Genomic DNA, 17,528 nt, shown 5'->3' with positions numbered 1-17,528 from the left:
CAAAGCCACAGGGATGAGATTCCAGTGGCTCTATAAGCACCAGGAAGAAAATGTAATAAATAAAAAGTATCCATGGTCCTAGACCCCTTCCACCTTCTACCCATATCAAATCTCCAGTTAGACAGTCTCAGACATAACCAGTGACAGCACGAAAGAGTCCTGAGCACACCCAAAAGATACCATGATTGGAACCTTTGATTCATTCCCAGCAAGCTTTGTAAAGAGGTCTTATGGCAGCCAGACCTAGAAATGAGTCCTCTGGTCAAGGTTCGTGTCTAAGGTAAGTTTTTGAGTTCCATATTCAATCAAGAGCTGTCTGAACTGTAGCAAGTAAATAATATCAATAGGAGGTTAGGGGATAATAAGACACTCCCTTCCCTAAAGCAGAAGAAACTAAGAACATGTTATTGAGCCAGAGAGGCCCATTGGCCTGCCAGTCACAGCACAGCACTGTGGATAAATGGACTTCCTGTAGATGCTCTACAACAACCTTGGGAGACAAATGGGTGACAGACACAGTTCCTTCCATTTTTCATGAAGAAGAAATGAAGCCCAGAATGTATAAGTGGCAGACTTCCAGAAAGCTTTTAAAAAATAAGAAGTGAGGAAGACAACTTGACTAGCATTGTGAACATACAATGTAATATACAGATGATGTATTATAGAATTGTACCCCTGAAACTTATATAATTTTATTAACCAACTAGAGGCCTGGTGCACAAAATTCATGCATAGGGGGAGGGGGAGTGTCCCTCAGCCCAACCTGCACCCTCTCCAATCTGGGACCCCTTGAGGGATGTCCAACCACCCGTTTAGGCCCGATCCCACGGTGGTCAGACATCCCTCTCACAATCCAGGACTGCTGGCTCCCAACTGCCCTCCCCTGCAGGCCTGGTCCCCCCCCCAACTGCCTTCCCCTGCTGACCTGGTCCCCCCCAACTGCCATCCCCTGCAGGACTGGGTCCCCCCCAACTGTCCTCCACTGCAGGCCTGGTACCCCCCAACTGCCCTCCTCTGCAGGCCTGGTCCCCCCACAACTGCACTCCCCTGCAGGCCTGGTTCCCCCAATTGCCCTCCCCTACAGGCCTGGTCCCCCCAAACTGCCCTCCCCTGCTGACCTGGTCTCCCCCAACTGCCCTCCTCTGTCGGCCTGGTCATCCCCAACTTCCCTCCTCTGATGGCCTGGTCACCCCTAACTTCCCACAACTGCCCTCCCCTGTAGGCCATCTTGTGGTGGCCATCTTGTGGCAGCCATCTTGTTTCCACATGGGGGCAGCCATCTTTGACCACATGGGGGTGGCCATCTTGTGTCTTGGTGTGACAGTCAATTTGCATATTACTCTTTTATTAGATAGGATGTCACCCCAATAAATTCAATTTTAAAATAAAAATAAAAAATGAACCTTTCAAAGTAAGCCACTTCCCCCTTTAGGTGAAAAGCCCTGCATCAAGTACAAGTATTTCCTGTTGAGATCTTCTGAAAAGCTTTTTGGAATTTGTTGATAAAGCATCACTCAGGTCTCATGGAGGAAATATTGTAATTTATAACTGTGACATTTTGCAAATGTTTCAACTTCATAGCTAATTACACTTCCTAGGACTTTTCCTAGATTTTTCTTGACTATTTGAATTAGTGAGTTAGTTGGCATAATTCTTCTGATTACACATGAAATTAAATCTTCTTATTTCTAGTGGGTCCCTCCCCCTCTACTTCTTTTCTAATTATCTGGACTACTCAAAAAGAATATTTATATCTATTCTCATTTCTCACAAATATATGCTATATGATTTTTTTTAAAATATATTTTATTGATATTTTACAGAGAGGAAGGGAGAGGGATAGAGAGCTAGAAACATCGATGAGAGAGAAACATCGATCAGCTGCCTCCTGCACACCTCCCACCAGGGATGTGCCCGCAACCAATGCACATGCCCTTGACCGGAATCGAACCCGGGACCCCCCAGTCCGCAGGCCGATGCTCTATCCACTGAGCCAAACCGGTTTCGGCTGCTATATGATTTTTATACATATATGTCAAACTTGCCAAATTCATCTTCCAGTTCTAGAAAAGATAATCTTCTGGTCTACTTTATGTTCAAATTATCCTTATGAATTATATTTTATTATGCAAATCCACCTTTCCATCACAAATAGGACTTCTCAGAAATTTCTTTGGAATGAAAGAGGTGAAGGGTTTTGAAATATGGGTGTTTTTTTTAAAAAAAAAAAAAGATGACAGATATACAATATAGAAAAGAGAAAGAGAAAAACTGAACAGGCTGGTAACAATGCCTCTTACTCTACAGTTATATAAGCCTCAAGAAATCCTTGTTACACTTTCATCAGGCATCTCCATTGAAGTTTTTCCTTAAGGCATTCAGCATGCCACCCTTCACAGAAATTTTTCCCATTCTAATGAAAAGATTAATGTACTCTTCAGAAGATTCATTTTTTAAAAATTCATTTCTGCAAATAGAAGATACCAGCCTTCTCTGACTTCATTTGCTGTCAAATGTAAGGCCCTTCACACTCACTGTCTCCCAGGATAATTAGCAAGAAAAAATAATTTAAAACAACACAAATGCCAAAGAACAATAAGAAAGACTGGCCATCTTCCCTGTTTAAGTTATACTTCCTAATGTCTCTGCTGTCTTTGGGATGTGTGAACCATACTGATAAATAGATGAAAAAGCTGTAGGTGGTCACACAATCACAACAGTCAGTGCAGGACAATGGATAAGGAGAATGAGCCAGATCAAGGAACAAAGAAAGGGACTAGAGGCAAAATAGACTTCTTTCTTTCCATTAATCACAAGAGCCTTTGCTTCTGTCTTCCCCATGACACACAATTCCCCTCCAAACCTGAAAATTATATCTAAGGATAAAAAGTGCATTTTAGTCTGGAGTCATCTTGTTATCAACCAAAGAAACAATCACCCACAGTAACTGGGCCAGAGACTAGGTGGAAGAGAAGTTGCCATTTTTATTCTCCTCTAGGGGAAAGGACAGCTGCTGTCACCGACATCTCCAAGTAGCAGCCACTGCATTGAGAATGGGATGACCCAAAACAGAGCTAGAGAGAGATGCTACTATATACCATTGACAGAATTACAAATAATTTAAAATTTTTTGTGTATTTTTGTCAGTTTTATCAAGATATAATTGATATACATCACTGTATAAGTTTAGGGTGTTCAGGATAATGGTTTAACTTACATGTATTTCCTGTGTATTGATTACACAATTAAGAAAAAAAGTTATGCCCTAGCTGGTTTGGCTCAGTGGATAGAGCATCGGCCTGGAGACTGAAGGGTCCCGTGTTCGATTCCAGTCAAGGGTACATGCCTGGGTTGTGGGCTCGATCCCCAGTAGGGGGTGTGCAGGAGGCAGCCAATCAATGATTCTCTCTCATCATTGATGTTTCTATCTCTCTCTCCCTCTCCCTTCCTCTCTGAAATCAATAAAAATATATTTAAAAAATAATGCATGAGTTTATAAAAAAAAGAAAATAAGTTATCATAGGGAACAATTTTAATAAAGTCTTAAAAGAAACCCAAACTATCCTAACCCCTCATTCTCCACCACAGCTATGAGGAAGTTATTGCCTAGCAAGCCACAGTCTCCCTCATATCAAGGAAGATAAAAGATAATTAATAGCATCATGCAGTCGCAAGGTCAGAGCTCACACACAGCAGGCCTGCTGTTTGTTAGAGCCAGTCTCTCCAATGATTTGATCGGGCAGATCCAGGGACTTGCCATCTAGACTTGTGAGTCCCTCCTGACTGATTTCTACCTTACTGGTAGACACTACTCAGTTCAACACTGACCAAGCACCCACTACCAGTGATGTAATCTCTGCCACTGTTAGTTCCTAGCCTAGGAGACTATTGGCTAAAACAATTACAGTAAGCTGTAACAGGGATATAACCAATGTCAATACAGGGTGTCCCCAGAAGAATAGCCTTGAGTATGTGGAAGGAAAGATAAGAAAGTCTTCCCAGGAGAAAGGGGCAGGTGGGGGAAGAGGGAGGAACGGAGATGCCTGAGGTCAATCTTAAAGGATAAGTGGGAATGAGGCAGCAGGATGGGCAGGCAGACAACTTGACAGAGAAGATGGCTTCTGCAAAGACATAAAGGCAAGAGATAGACATGGTGCTTCTCAGACAGTCAGGAAAACAGAAATCCCTGGAAGAGCTTGTTAAAACACAGGTTCTGATTCAGGAGGGCAGGGTGAGACCTGAGCTTCTGCATTTTTAACAAGCTCTCAGGCGAGGCCAACGCTGCTGATGGGAGGACACATTTGCTGGGTAGAGAACCACACTTGGGAGTAGCCAGGGGCTACAGCAGTCCATTTCCAAACTCTGCTGCATATTGGAATCATCTGGAAATTCTAAAAAAGAACTGATGCCTTGCTCCACCCCAAATATTGCTGATATACCTAAGAGTATGGGATGCAACCTTTTTAATCTCCCCCACGTTTCTAGTATTCAACAACATTTTGAAGTTTCTGGCATTCAAAGGGCCAAAAGAGGGCCCAATGCCTATGGAGAATTGGAGCAAAATGTAATAGGAGAGGTCAGCAGATGCCAATTATAAAGAATGCCCCCCTCCAAATTTCCACACTAAAAAGTCTGGATATATCTTGATATAGAGATAGATAAATATAGAAAAAGATAGATGATAGGTAGATAGATAGATAGATAGATAGATAGATGATATATCCCACTGCTTGTAAAGATCTCATTTCTTGAATAGCTAATAGACATCTCAAACTATTCTGTAAAAATCCAAACTCCGGTTTCCACTCTCACTCCCACTGAAAAAAGCTCTTTTCCACTTTTAGTCTTTCCCATCTCAGTCTCAGCTCCATCCTTCCTGGCACTCTAGAAATAACCCTTGAATCTCATACTCCATATCTAAACTGACAGCAAATCCGGTTGGTTTTACCTTCAAAATAGATCCAGAATTGTTTGGGATTTCTTCAAAATAAAATGGTAGGGGAAAACTGAGTGGGTTATAGATTAAAAATAACTAGACCTAAGTTAATCATGTTTTGAAGTTGGAAGAATTTATTATATTCTCTCAATTTTTAATATATTCAAAGGTTTCCACCATGAAAAGTTTGCATATAGCTTTTCACCACCTTCATCACCATCTTGACGGTAAGGAATCACCAGCTCATACGCGGATTATTATAAGGGCTCTTTAATTGCCTCCAAAGCCCTATCTAATGGGCTTTTAGTCTTGCTCCATTTCCTCACCAAAGCAGCAGAGGCATCCAGTTAAGAAGGTTCATATTACTCCTCTGCTCAAAAGTCTCCAACAGCTTCTCCCTCGCAGGAAAAACCAAAGACTGCAATGCGGCCCATCATCTGCACCATCCCGTCCCCATTTCTTCTTATTTTCTACTTCTTTCTCTCTTGTAAACACATGCACCTTCCTACTTTTTCATCAAAACATGCTGCACATCCCCTCCTTACTGCCTTTGCGGGGTTTTCCCTCCACCTGCAAACCCTGTCCTCACCTCCTTCGGGTCCTCACTCCCAACGCCATTTCCTCTGTGAGGCTTCCCTGACTTCCCTGCTTTCCATATAAGCCCTGCCTCCAGCACTTCCTTCCTTGCTTTATTTTTCACACATACTTATCATGAGCTGACATATCTGTTGCACATATTAATTCAGTTACTTTCTATCTCCTCTATTGCCCTCTATCCTGCCTGCCCTACCATAGCCAACTAGAATATAAACTCCGTAAAAACAGTGATTTGTTCACTACCTGATTCCAAGCCCCTTAAATAAGTTGTCTGGTGAATGGTAGTTTCTCTATATTTATTTGTTGACTGGCTGGATGATTCAATTAATCAACTAACATTCATCCTGGCCAGGTTGGATAAGAGATTTTTTTTTTTTAATATATATTTTATTGATTTTTTACAGAGAGGAAGGGACAGGGATAGAGAGTTAGAAACATCAATGAGAGAGAAACATCGATCAGCTGCCTCCCGCACACCCCCTACTGGGGATGTGCCCGCAACCAAAGTACATGCCCTTGACCGGAATCGAACCCGGGACCCTTTAGTCCACAGGCCGACGCTCTATCCACTGAGCCAAACCGGTCAGGGCAGATTTTTTTTTTTTTATAAGATTTTTTTGGATAATATTGTTTTTGTTGGATAAGATTTTTTTTTTACTCCACATAGACTTGGTATAGTGTGCCATGATATCAGAAAGTGGTAGTTCTTACATACTTCCCTATAGTAGCAGTTGGCAAATTTTTTTTATAAAGGGTCAGACTTTCCTTGGGAGTCGTACAACCTCTGCTATAACTACTCAACTCTGCTGTTATAGCACAAAAGGAGCCATAGACTATAGAGAAGCACAAGGGCATGGTTCTGCTCCAGTAAAACTTTACCTACAGATTTGGCCCATGGGTTGTGGTGTGCTAGCCCCACCTTGTAGCAGAGCTTCCCAGTTTTGCTACTGAGATTAGTGCAAAAGAATTGCCTATCTCATGTCAAACAATGAAACCGAAAGCAGTAGAAATAATCAATCACTCAAAATAAATGAAGTAACTTCAAAACAATAAAAGGCTAAAGTAAGCAATTCACTCAAGATTCAGTAAAGCATTTTGGCATAGCTTGGTAACACTTTGAATTTCTTAGAAATAATAAGGCATCTAACAGTTGATAATGTTTTTTGGGGTTTTTTAATCCTTACCCGAGGATATTTTTCCATTGATTTTTAGAGAGAGGGAGAGAGGGAAAGACAGAGAGAAATATCAATATGAGAGAAACACATCGATTGGTTGCCTACTGCATGCGTCCTGACCAGGGCCTGAACCAGGAAGGAGCCTGCAATCCAAACGAGGTACATGCCCTTGACCAGAATCGAACCCGGGATCCCCTCCATCTGCAGGCCGACGCTCCATCCACTGAACCAAACCAGTTAGTACTGATAAAGTTTTGATGAAATATGGTAAATTCTTTTCCCCTTAAAATACCTAAAATAATTTCTATTCCTTGCATCTTGACTAACATAATGCACATTTATCTAACTTGCCTAGAAGAATTTGTGTATATTATATCTATAACACTCTATTGATCTATCAGTAAATTAGATAGACAATAGATAAGATAGATAGATAGATGATAGATAGAATAACTTGCTCTTTTGAATCAAGGTTAATTCCTGAGTTTCTTAATATAATTGTTACTATAATTCTTCTTAATATAACTGTTTAAAATTACTTTATCTTATTTAGAATCTTTTTAGTGAGCAAATTTAGGTTATCTATTTTATAAAATCTGCTTTATCCACTTTTTTTAAACCCGGGACTAATTTGCCTATCTCTAGTTTTCTTATTTCCCTGCAGGATAACCAATATTGGCTCAGTGATCTAAACTGCAGCTTCTTTCAATATTATCAAAAATTATCCTTTATCAATAAGCAAGCAGATTAATTTAGGTTATTAGAGTATGCAACATGTAGGACTATCTCTGGCAAAATGGTCCACTCATAGCAATACATACTGAGAGGGGAAGAAGCCAGAAATGCATGAGATTTGTGCTCTAAAGCAGAACAAGAGCTGAGGGAATAACTCAAAACAGGCTTTCACTTCAAATAACCCACCAGATGTCCAAAAGCAAAATGAAAGTAACCGCCTCACAATTTCCAATTAGATCTATTTTCCAGTGTATTAATTCTGTCATTAACTGGGTCAAAGCTACTTTTGAATCTGTCCACTGAGTTTTTAATGTCAGTGGCTGTATTTTCCATTTTTAAAAGTTCTATTTAGTTGTATTTGTTTCTTTTTTTCAAGTCTTCTTGTTCTTTTTCATGGTGTCTGCTTCTTTTTCATGGTTTTTATTCCAATTATATCCTTAACTATTTTAAGCACACTTATTTTTATCTTTACTACCCAGAGTTCTTTTACCTAAAGTTCTTGATAGTATATTACTGCTGCTTATGGAGTTTGCTGACTCTCACTGGTGGCATATTGTTCTCTTTGTGCTTTGTAATTTTGTATTGTGAACTCTTCAGCACCCTTCAGAACTCTACTGCTGGGAATCTTGTACTCTCTGGATTAAGGGAGTTCCTCCAAAGAAGTTTTACATTTACTTTGCCAAATGCCCAGGGTTTTCACAATCTCACACCTTTCATGTTAACTTATTGGCTTAAAGTTTCCAGAACCATACAGATACAAATATTGTAATCCCAACTCAATAGGGATATAGTTATAGATTTTCAAGAAAGTATTTTTCTATCTAAAATCTAAAGGAAGCCCTAACTGGTTTGGCTCAGTGGATAGAGCGTCGGCCTGCAGACTGAAGGTTCCCAGGTTCGATTCCGGTCAAGGGCATGTACCTTGGTTGCGTGCACATCCCCAGTAGAAGGTGTGCAGGAGGTGACTGATCAATGTTTCTCTCTCATCGATGTTTCTAACTCTCTATACCTCTCCCTTCCTCTCTGTAAGAAATCAATAAAATACATTTTAAAAAATAAATAAATAAATAAAATCTAAAGGAAGACATGCAAATATTCTTCAGACACTATCCTGTACCAGTGACTAGATAGTTTTGCTAGAGTGACTCTTCAAAGGCCCCAGCTTTCTGTGGGGATGTCAGGTGCAATCTTAAACTCATGGAATCCCACAGCATTTTCTCCTATTCCTGTGTAGGCGCTAAGATCTAAACCTCTGTGACTGAGACAAGATTCCATCTCCCGTTCCTGAACCCACTCCTCAGCTATCACACCATCTAGTGTAGTTGGGCTCTGGTTTTCAGTGTATACTTCTTTTTTAGCCCATTGGGAATTTCCTTACATGCTTTCTAGCTCAGCTACACATTTAAAAATTATATTTCTTTTACATTTTATCTAGCAGGTGTATTTTATAACAGGAAGATTTCTGGGTAATATAGTTTGCCATACTGCCAGAAATAGCAGTAGCAAATGTTAGCATGCTGCCATAAATAATAGTAGGATGTATTAAAACTAAGCATCTCAAACCTGAAGAAAAGCCGTTATAATTTTTCAGGGATTGATAAAGTCATGCAACACTAAATATAGGATTTTACAAAGTGTCGTGAAATGTGGTAATAAATATTTAGAAGCTTCTTTTGAGGTTTCTGATTTTAAAGCAAATGTAAAAAGTACAGCCACGTCCATTGGGGAAATAGTTGCTCTGTCACAGTTAAAATGGCTGAAATAATACCCCCCAAAAAGCATGTGGTGAGACCTAAAATGTATATCTTTGTCAGAAAATATTGTTGGATGATATATGGAAAGCATTATAGAAGAATGAAGAAACAAATGTTGGAACAAATTACACAGTGTTGAAGGTTTGCTGTATATGTGAATGAAGAACTGATGTTTCTAACACATTTCACCTTATGGTATTCTCTGGATTCTGTTTCCAATAATAAAATACATAAATACCATTTTTTGTAAGCCACTATAAAAAAGGACCAAATAATATTTTCCTTTAATAATAACTAACTTCTTTTAGGAAAATTATGATATGTGGAAAATTGTGGGCAACTATTTGAATTGGAGTAAAAAATTCCCAAGCAAGGGTAAAGATAAAGGCCCCCACATGAAATACACTCCTGTCATTTACAGGCAAGCTATTGCAGCAAAGATGGTGAAGTCACAAGAGAGCAAAGTGCTCCAGAAGATCATGGGTAAGGTTAGCTTTATAAAACAAGACATTTAAAATATAGGGGGCTCCTTGCAGTCCTTCACAGAGGGCAAATTTCTTAGATCAGGTTCCCTGGAAAGCAGATGCTGAAGAGAGTTGCATATAGAAATTTTACTGGCAAGTGCTCTCAGGATCAACTATCTGGGAAGTGAAGTAGGCAGGATTAGGCAGAGGGGGGAATTGAACTGAGATACCACCATGTCCTCAATCAATCCCATGGAGAGCTCTTTACCAAGTTCCCCAGTGAAAAAGTTTCAATATCTGACCACCCCAATCTGTCTCTTCAGTAAGGCAAAACTTACTTCCTCGGTGCACATTTACATCCTCCCAGTCAGACAGAGTTAGCTGACCACTGTTAATAGGAATGATTCACTATGTAATGTTCTGCAACAAGTCAATATTATGGTATGATCTACATCTAGAGTTAACCATTTTTTTATTTTAATTACAACATTATACTATATCGTGACCAAAAGCTGATGCTATTAATAAACACTGCATTTCACCAAGCCAGTGTGGCTCAGAGATTGAGCATCGACCCATGAACCAGGAGGTCACGGTTTGATTCCCGGTCAGGGCACAAGCCCAGGTTGTGGGCTCGATCCCCAATGTGGGGCATGCAGGAAGCAGCTGGTCAATGTTTCTCTCTCATCACTGATGTTTCTATCTCTCTCTCTGTCCCCCTTCCTCTCTGAAATCAATAAAAATATATTTAAATAAATAAATAAATAAATAAATACAAATAAATAAACATTGCATTTCTATTTGAGCAACATAATATTTAAAACACAAAAATGCTGGAAAATAATTCTCCTTTTTTTCCCTATTGTTACACATTGCACATGAAGCTGATACATTTCATTTGAAACTAGCCATCCTATATAATCTACACTAATAAAAGAGAAACATGCAAATTAACCATCACTCTGCTATGCCAAGCCACACCCACCAGCCAATCAGGAGCAAGTATGCAAATTAACCCAACCAAGATGGCAGCCGGCCACGGAGCTGGAGCAAGCAGGAAGCCTGGGTTGCCCCCAGCGATGAAGGAAGTCAAGCTTCCCACCCGCCCTGGCCGGCCCTGGCCTCCACTCAAGGCTACGAAGTTTCAATTATAGAAGATAAATAAATCCTAGATACTTGCTTCCAGCCGGCCCTGGCCTCCGGTCAAGGAGGTGCTGAAAAAAAAAAAAAGAAAGAAAAAGAAAAAAAGGAGGGGCTGGGACCTTGGGTCGCCAGGGGGTGATCAGGCCAGGATGGGACGGCAGGAGCCGTTGGGGGTAAGCAGACCAGCAGGGGGGCCAGTTGGGGGCGAGCAGACCAGCAGGGGAGGTAAGTTGGGGGTGATCAGGCTGGCGGGGGGCGCATTTGGGGGCAAGTAGGCCGGCGGCGGGGGGCAGTTGGGGGCGAGCAGGCCGGCAGGCAGAGTGGTTAGGGGCAATCAGGCAGGCAGGCAGGCAGGTGAGCAGCTGGAGCCAGCAGTCCCGGATTGTGAGAGGGATGTCCGACTGCCAGTTTAGGCCTGATCCCTGTAAACCGGCAGTAGGACATCCTTCAAGTGGCCCCAGATTGGAGAGGGTGCAGGCCGGGCTGAGGAACACTCCCTCACCATGCACAATTTCATGCACCGGGCCACTAGTCCTATATAATAAAGAGGTAATATGCAAATTGACCATCACCCCAACACACAAGATGGCTGCCCCCATGTGGTCAAAGATGGCCGCCACAAGATGACCGGCAGGGGAGGACAGTTGTGGGCGATCAGGCCTGCAGGGGAGGACAGTTGGAGGGGACCCAGGCCTGCAGGGGAAGAGTTGGGGGGACCAGGCCTGCAGGGGAGGGCAGTTAGGAGCGACCAGGCCGGCAGGGGAGGGCAGTTAGGGGTGACTGGGCTGGCAGGGGAGGGCAGCTGGGAGCAACCAGGCCTGCAGGGGAGCAGTTAGGCATCGATCAGGCTGGCAGGGGAGTGGTTAGGGGGTGATCAGGCTGGCAGGCAGAAGCGGTTAGGGGCAATCAGGCAGGCAGGCAGGCAAGCGGTTGGGAGCCAGCAGTCCTGGATTGTGAGAGGGATATCCGACTGCCCATTTAGGCCCAATCCCACCGGGCAGTTGGACATCCCTCGAAGGGTCCCAGATTGGAGAGGGTGCAGGCTGGGCTGAGGGACACGCACACCCCCGTGTATGAATTTCGTGCACCAGGCCTCTAGTCTATATAATAAAGAGGTAATATGCTAATTGGTCCTAATGGTGTCACAGTCATGACCAGGCTGTGCGCGCACAGGAGCTGGTGGGCAGGGATGGGAGTGGGGACTTGTGCCACCGGGACGTGAGGCTGCCGCAGGGGGCGGCCCCCTGGCGGAGGTGCGCGCAGGCCCATGGCACCACCCGGCCCAGAGTGGGGGCATCAGGATGGGGGCGGGGCCTCAGCAGAGAGCTCTCAGCACTCCTGTGCCAGGGTCTGAAGGCATGGAGAGGAAGGGAGAGCACATAGGCATTTAGGGGGTTTAGGCCAGGAGGGGAGAGCAGATAGGCAATTAGGGGGACCAGGCCAGGAAAGGAGTACAGATAGGCAGTTAGGGGGATCAGACAAGGCGGGGAGAGCAGTTAGGGGGATCAGGCTGGCAGGGGAGAGCAGTTAGGCAGTTAGGGGGATCAGGCTGGCAGGGGAGAGCAGTTAGGGCCATAGGCCGGCAGGAGAGTAGTTAGGGGCATCAGGCAGGCAGGTGAGTGCTTAGGAACCAGTGGTTCTGAATTGTGAGAGGGATCCCAGATTGGAGAGGGTACAGGCCAGGCTGAGGGACCCTCCCCCTCCCCATGCATGAATTTCATGCACCGGGCCACTAGTGTTAATATAATAGGACTGCCATAGAAAATCTAAGAATTAATTAGTTTGGGGTTTTGCAACTATATGGGCACCTCTTGACTACTCTAGAAATCATATTCTAGTTGTTGTACCTCCTTTGCAAGTTGCTTCTTTCTCTAACACACAGTGCCATCTTAAGGCAAAACTTATCTTCTCTCAGTGCACATTTCCATTCTGGTCTTTCAGCAGTCATAGGGCCAAGAAAAATTCTCTTTATTTGAAGAAAGTTGTTCACAAAAGAAATTAGAAAATAATATCAAAAGAATAAACCACAAGGTTTATTGTGTATAACAGAAATGAATGTAGAAAGTTTCTAAGTAAAATATATAATTGAGTGTGTATGATTCACAAAGTTTTTTTTAATGAAAAGCTATATCAGAGTTTTGATCTTTGTGTACTTACAATTAATTTGAATTAATAAAAAATGATGTGAGAAGATATTGGAAGAAGAGAGCAAATGAAACTTCAGACTCTGTTGTTTCTATCTCTCGCTTGTGCTAGAATAATTGGCCATATAGCTCTGTAATGAGTAGTTAAATTAGGTGAGATAAGGTGGTTAATAAGGTGAGGCAGGAACATGTTGGGGGTGGGGGGAGAATACAAGAAATCACTTCAAGAAACTGTGAGACCTTCAATAAATCACTTAACCTCCAAAATCTATAATTTGAAGGAGATTGAGCTAAACAAACTAATTTTATTCCAAGTTTAACATTCTTATTATTCCTTTAATGCTCTTAACTGTTTTACTTACACATAAGTGTTTACTAGTTCATTACATCAACACATAAAATCAAACAGCATTAAAATAGTATAACATTATGTTCTGTGTTAATAGCATAAAGCTTTAATGACAATGACCCATCTCTGGCATGTGTGTACTCCCTCCCCTATGGCATACCTATGACAGTCACAATAAATTGACAAGGACATTATTTCCCTTGAGATAGTACTAACTCAGAATCCTTCTCAACACAAAATTCAACAGGCATTGCTTCATTTATTTGTTCATTCATTCATACAACAAATATTTATTTTGTGCCTCTTCAGGGATCCCATATAAAGCAAAATAGACACGGGTCCTGTCCTCCTAGAGCTTATGCCTTTTAGGAAAGACAGACACTGAAACAAATAAGTTCAGCATGATACAATGTGGCATGAAAAATAAAACCTTTTTTACTATAATTGGTTTCGGACTTAGACTCTGCTTAAGCTCCACGCTTAAGAAAATATGTCCCGGAATTTACATAGTTCCCTATACAAGGCCTTCCATTTACATTAACCATTCCTGTGAAAAGGAGGTTCGAAATGTTCATTATAACCGAGCACACTGCTACCTTAACAATATAGAAATTCTATTACTAAGGGAAAAGAGAAGAAGAGATATCAGGTAGGCAAGAGTAGTCTCTTAGATTTTAAAAATGCATTTGTTCTGTGAATGAATAAAATCTTCATTAAAGTCACTCCACCGCTTCAATTTCCTCAACTAGCAACATTCATTTTCTTTCTTTTTTTTTTTTTCCTCACACAAGGAGTGAGGATATTTTTTTTCACTGATTTTTAGAGAGTGGAAGGGAGGAGAGAGGGGAAGCAATAAAGAGAAACACCGATGTGTGAGATACCCAGACTAGGGGCGGGATCAAACCGTAAGCCAGGTAGGTGCCACTGACCAGGAAATGAACCTGCAACCCTCTGGTGTGAAGGCCAATGCTCTAACCACTGAGCATGCCTGCCAGGGCGAAACATTCATTTTCTTTTCTTTTTTAAGTTCTGTGAAATAACTTTACTTTTTAAAATGTATCTTTATTGTTGAAAGTGTTACAGATTTCCCCTTTTTTCCCCATTGACCCCTTCTAACTCGCCCCCGCCCCCTGAAACATTCATTTTCTAACTCTGTCTTGGCAATGTTCATTTCCTTATTATCTTAGGTCATTAGCTTTCTTGGTTATTAAATAATTGTTACATAACTTTCTGTTATGTAACAAATCTGTACCTTGTTTTCTCAACTAGATTAAGTCCTATGTATACCTTTTCCTCTTTGCTTATGGAATATTATCAGTGTGCTATGAATTATTTCTCTTAATATGTGTGTTTGTTCATTCAGGCTGCTATACCAAAATACCATAGTGGCTTACACAATAGAAATTTATTTCCCACAGTTCTGGAGGCTGACAATTCCAGGACCATAGTGTTGACAGATTCAGTGTTTATTGAGAGCTTCCTGGTTCATAGTGGTGACTTCTTGCTGTGCCCTCACATGGTGGAAGGGACCAGGGAGCTCTGTGGGGGTCTCTTTTATAACAGCGTTAATCCCATTCATGAGGACTCTGCCTTCATGACCTAAGTACCTCCCAAACATCCTACCTCTTACTACCATCACATTGGGCATTAGGATTTTAACATGTGAATTTGGGGGCTGGGGGGACACCATTCACACCATAGCATTAAGTAATTCCCAATATTTGAAGAGAATAACATACTTCAGAAAAGAGATAAGGGGAATAACCACTTTCTACTGTGATGATTAATTACTACATGTCTCAAATTGTTTTAAGTGTACTCCCACTATGGATTTTTTAAATTATAGTAGTCCCCTTTAAGTGAGCGGGGGAGACCCCCCAGTGGATGCCTGAAACCACAAATAGTACCAAACCCTATATATATGTTTTCTTCCTATACATACATACCTTCAAGAGGTAGTATTGCAGGTGAGCTTCCATCTAAATAGAACTATGTGGTGTGAGCACTCGGGTATTTAATAAGAGGTATTTCTGTGGAAACAAGAGAAAAAAGGTTAATAGTTGGAGCAAATCATAAACTTAGTTTCTGAGTGTAAAGATCAATCAGTCAAGAAATTTTCTAGGTTTGAGATCAAAGCATCTTTTTTTTTTAATTTTACATTTGGCCTATAGATTTTTTAATCTTTTTTTTTTTTTTTTTTTTTTTTTTTTTAGATCGAAGCATCTTTAGGTGGTAGAATGATGACAGTTTCAATCTGATGAATTTTCCTGGTTTGCAGTTTGAATGTCTGGTGATGTCAAGGTGTTCTGGTGAACTCCGTGAGTGGCCTACACAGACATAGGCATGAAGAAGGCACATATATGATCCGTTGTGGTGATGTCTCTGAAGTTTATATTGAGTGGTCCGCCTTTAGATAGTTAAGAGTATGGGGAAAAGGATAGCTTCAGGTTTTAGTCATTCGAAGTCTAAAAGGTGGGAGAAATTTGGAAATGTTGGTTGGAGAGTTGTAGCCAGCTATTAGAGGAAACTAGAAGAATTCAGGATCCAGTCCAGTTTGCAGGTAGATAACAAAACCTCAAAGACAGTAAATAGGACTAGAATCTGATAATGGGTACACAATAGTTTCCTATTGTAATAAAATTTTTCTTTCTACAGTCACCCCATTTTTACCAAAGATATTCACAGTAACACTATTTCATTTGTAAAATAAGTCCTAGTCTCATTAAATGTGGCCTAGTTTTAAACACATATAGCAAGAATAGTAATCTTATGCACATTTTTAATGATGATATTTCACTTAAAGTTTTGCTAATATCCAAAGGGCTTTATTGGCTCCATAAAGTCAACTTTTAGTTTCTTAAAATTGTCTGGTAATAAAGAATCACAGATTAGATTTTAATAGTTTCTTTAGGCTAAAAAGCATGAAAGTTCAATGGGATTCAAAGTGAGTACACAGTTCAAAGATAAAACTGCTAAGAATTACAAGAAGGCCACAGAGTATTAAACCAAGTGTGAAGCCCTTCTGAACACATGGCCCCGAGTACAAAGTAAGTGTATCATGGAAGCCATTTAGCGAGCACCCTGCATACTGTATGGCAATTAGGTAGCAAAAGGCAGTTACAGACACACATATGTATCTCATATATTCATGTGCATGTTCCACTGTCTCATCAGACTTCACTTACAAGTCACAAATTCAAAGAGAAATTATTAAGCATTTCAAGATGGCAAGAGCAGAGCATTAAACTAACTGCAGGGCCTTGTGGGTGAAAACAGGTCACATGCCCATGAATCCAGCCCTGCTCTCACCTTCCACTTGATACCCTCTGGCCTCAAGTAATTAAAAAACCTCTCTGCTCCCTCCTTCTTGATTCATCTGCACATAGGAGTCACACTGCCCAGGTGTAGCAAACTGAGGACTAACAGAGGTAGTCTGGTGGATGATACTGGAGAACAAGTTGTTGTTGGCTAGAGAAGGATGTTCTAATCTCTTCCACTTAAACCAGGAAGGAATGAGGTGAGGCTTAGACTAGGGTGAGGGTGTAAATGTTAGTTATCTTTCTTAAAATTTCTTTTTATTTAAAAAATAAATAGTATACAATCTTATATTGGTTATATCAGTTCCAGGTGTGCGATATAAGGATTTAACATTTTTATACCTTACAATGTGATAACCCCACTAATTACATGTGTGTTTAAAAACAACAACAACACAACTTTAATACATTAAATGCCTAAATTCAAAGCACTTGTTTAGGTTGTTTATCCATTGCTTTATTGTCCCAGTGAATATTTACCAACTTCAAATTGCTAAACAGATGCTAAAGATTTAACTATGAATAGGTAGATATAGTTCCTACCCTTATTCAACTTGAATAAACAGGCAATGAATGATAAAAGTCAGTGCCACAAGGTAACCCAGGGGAACATGCATGGCACTAAGGAAGCACAAAGCAGGGTACTTAATGGAGCTTTGAGGACAGGTAAGGCTTCTGGAAGAATTTACCTCGACAATGACACCTGCAGCATGCATAAGAGGTAAGTGGGACTGTGGGGTGGGGGGGGGGGGGCGAGGGACACCCTTCTTGATGCACAGCACAGTGTGGGCAAAAGCAGCAAGAGGAATCCAAAGAAACGAAAGAAAATTTAGAAGAGGTGGAACTAGGAATCATGGGGATCTTTCAGGACCAAACACCTAGGCGTTCTTAGATGCCGTGGGCAGCCTTAATTG

General features: G+C 41.2%; 1 protein-coding gene across 1 annotated transcript in view; it reads left to right on the top strand.

Moving 5' to 3' along the window:
* Positions 1-17,528, top strand: part of LOC308250295 (prothymosin alpha-like) — a 154,333-nt gene that overhangs the window by 115,862 nt on the left and 20,943 nt on the right. The gene's annotated exons all lie outside the window — the stretch shown is intronic.

Source organism: Plecotus auritus (assembly GCF_963455305.1).
Source record: "Plecotus auritus genome assembly, chromosome: 6".
Taxonomy (NCBI): domain Eukaryota; kingdom Metazoa; phylum Chordata; class Mammalia; order Chiroptera; family Vespertilionidae; genus Plecotus; species Plecotus auritus.
Note: the sequence above shows the minus strand (reverse complement) of the source record. Positions and strands in the feature narration are given on the sequence as shown.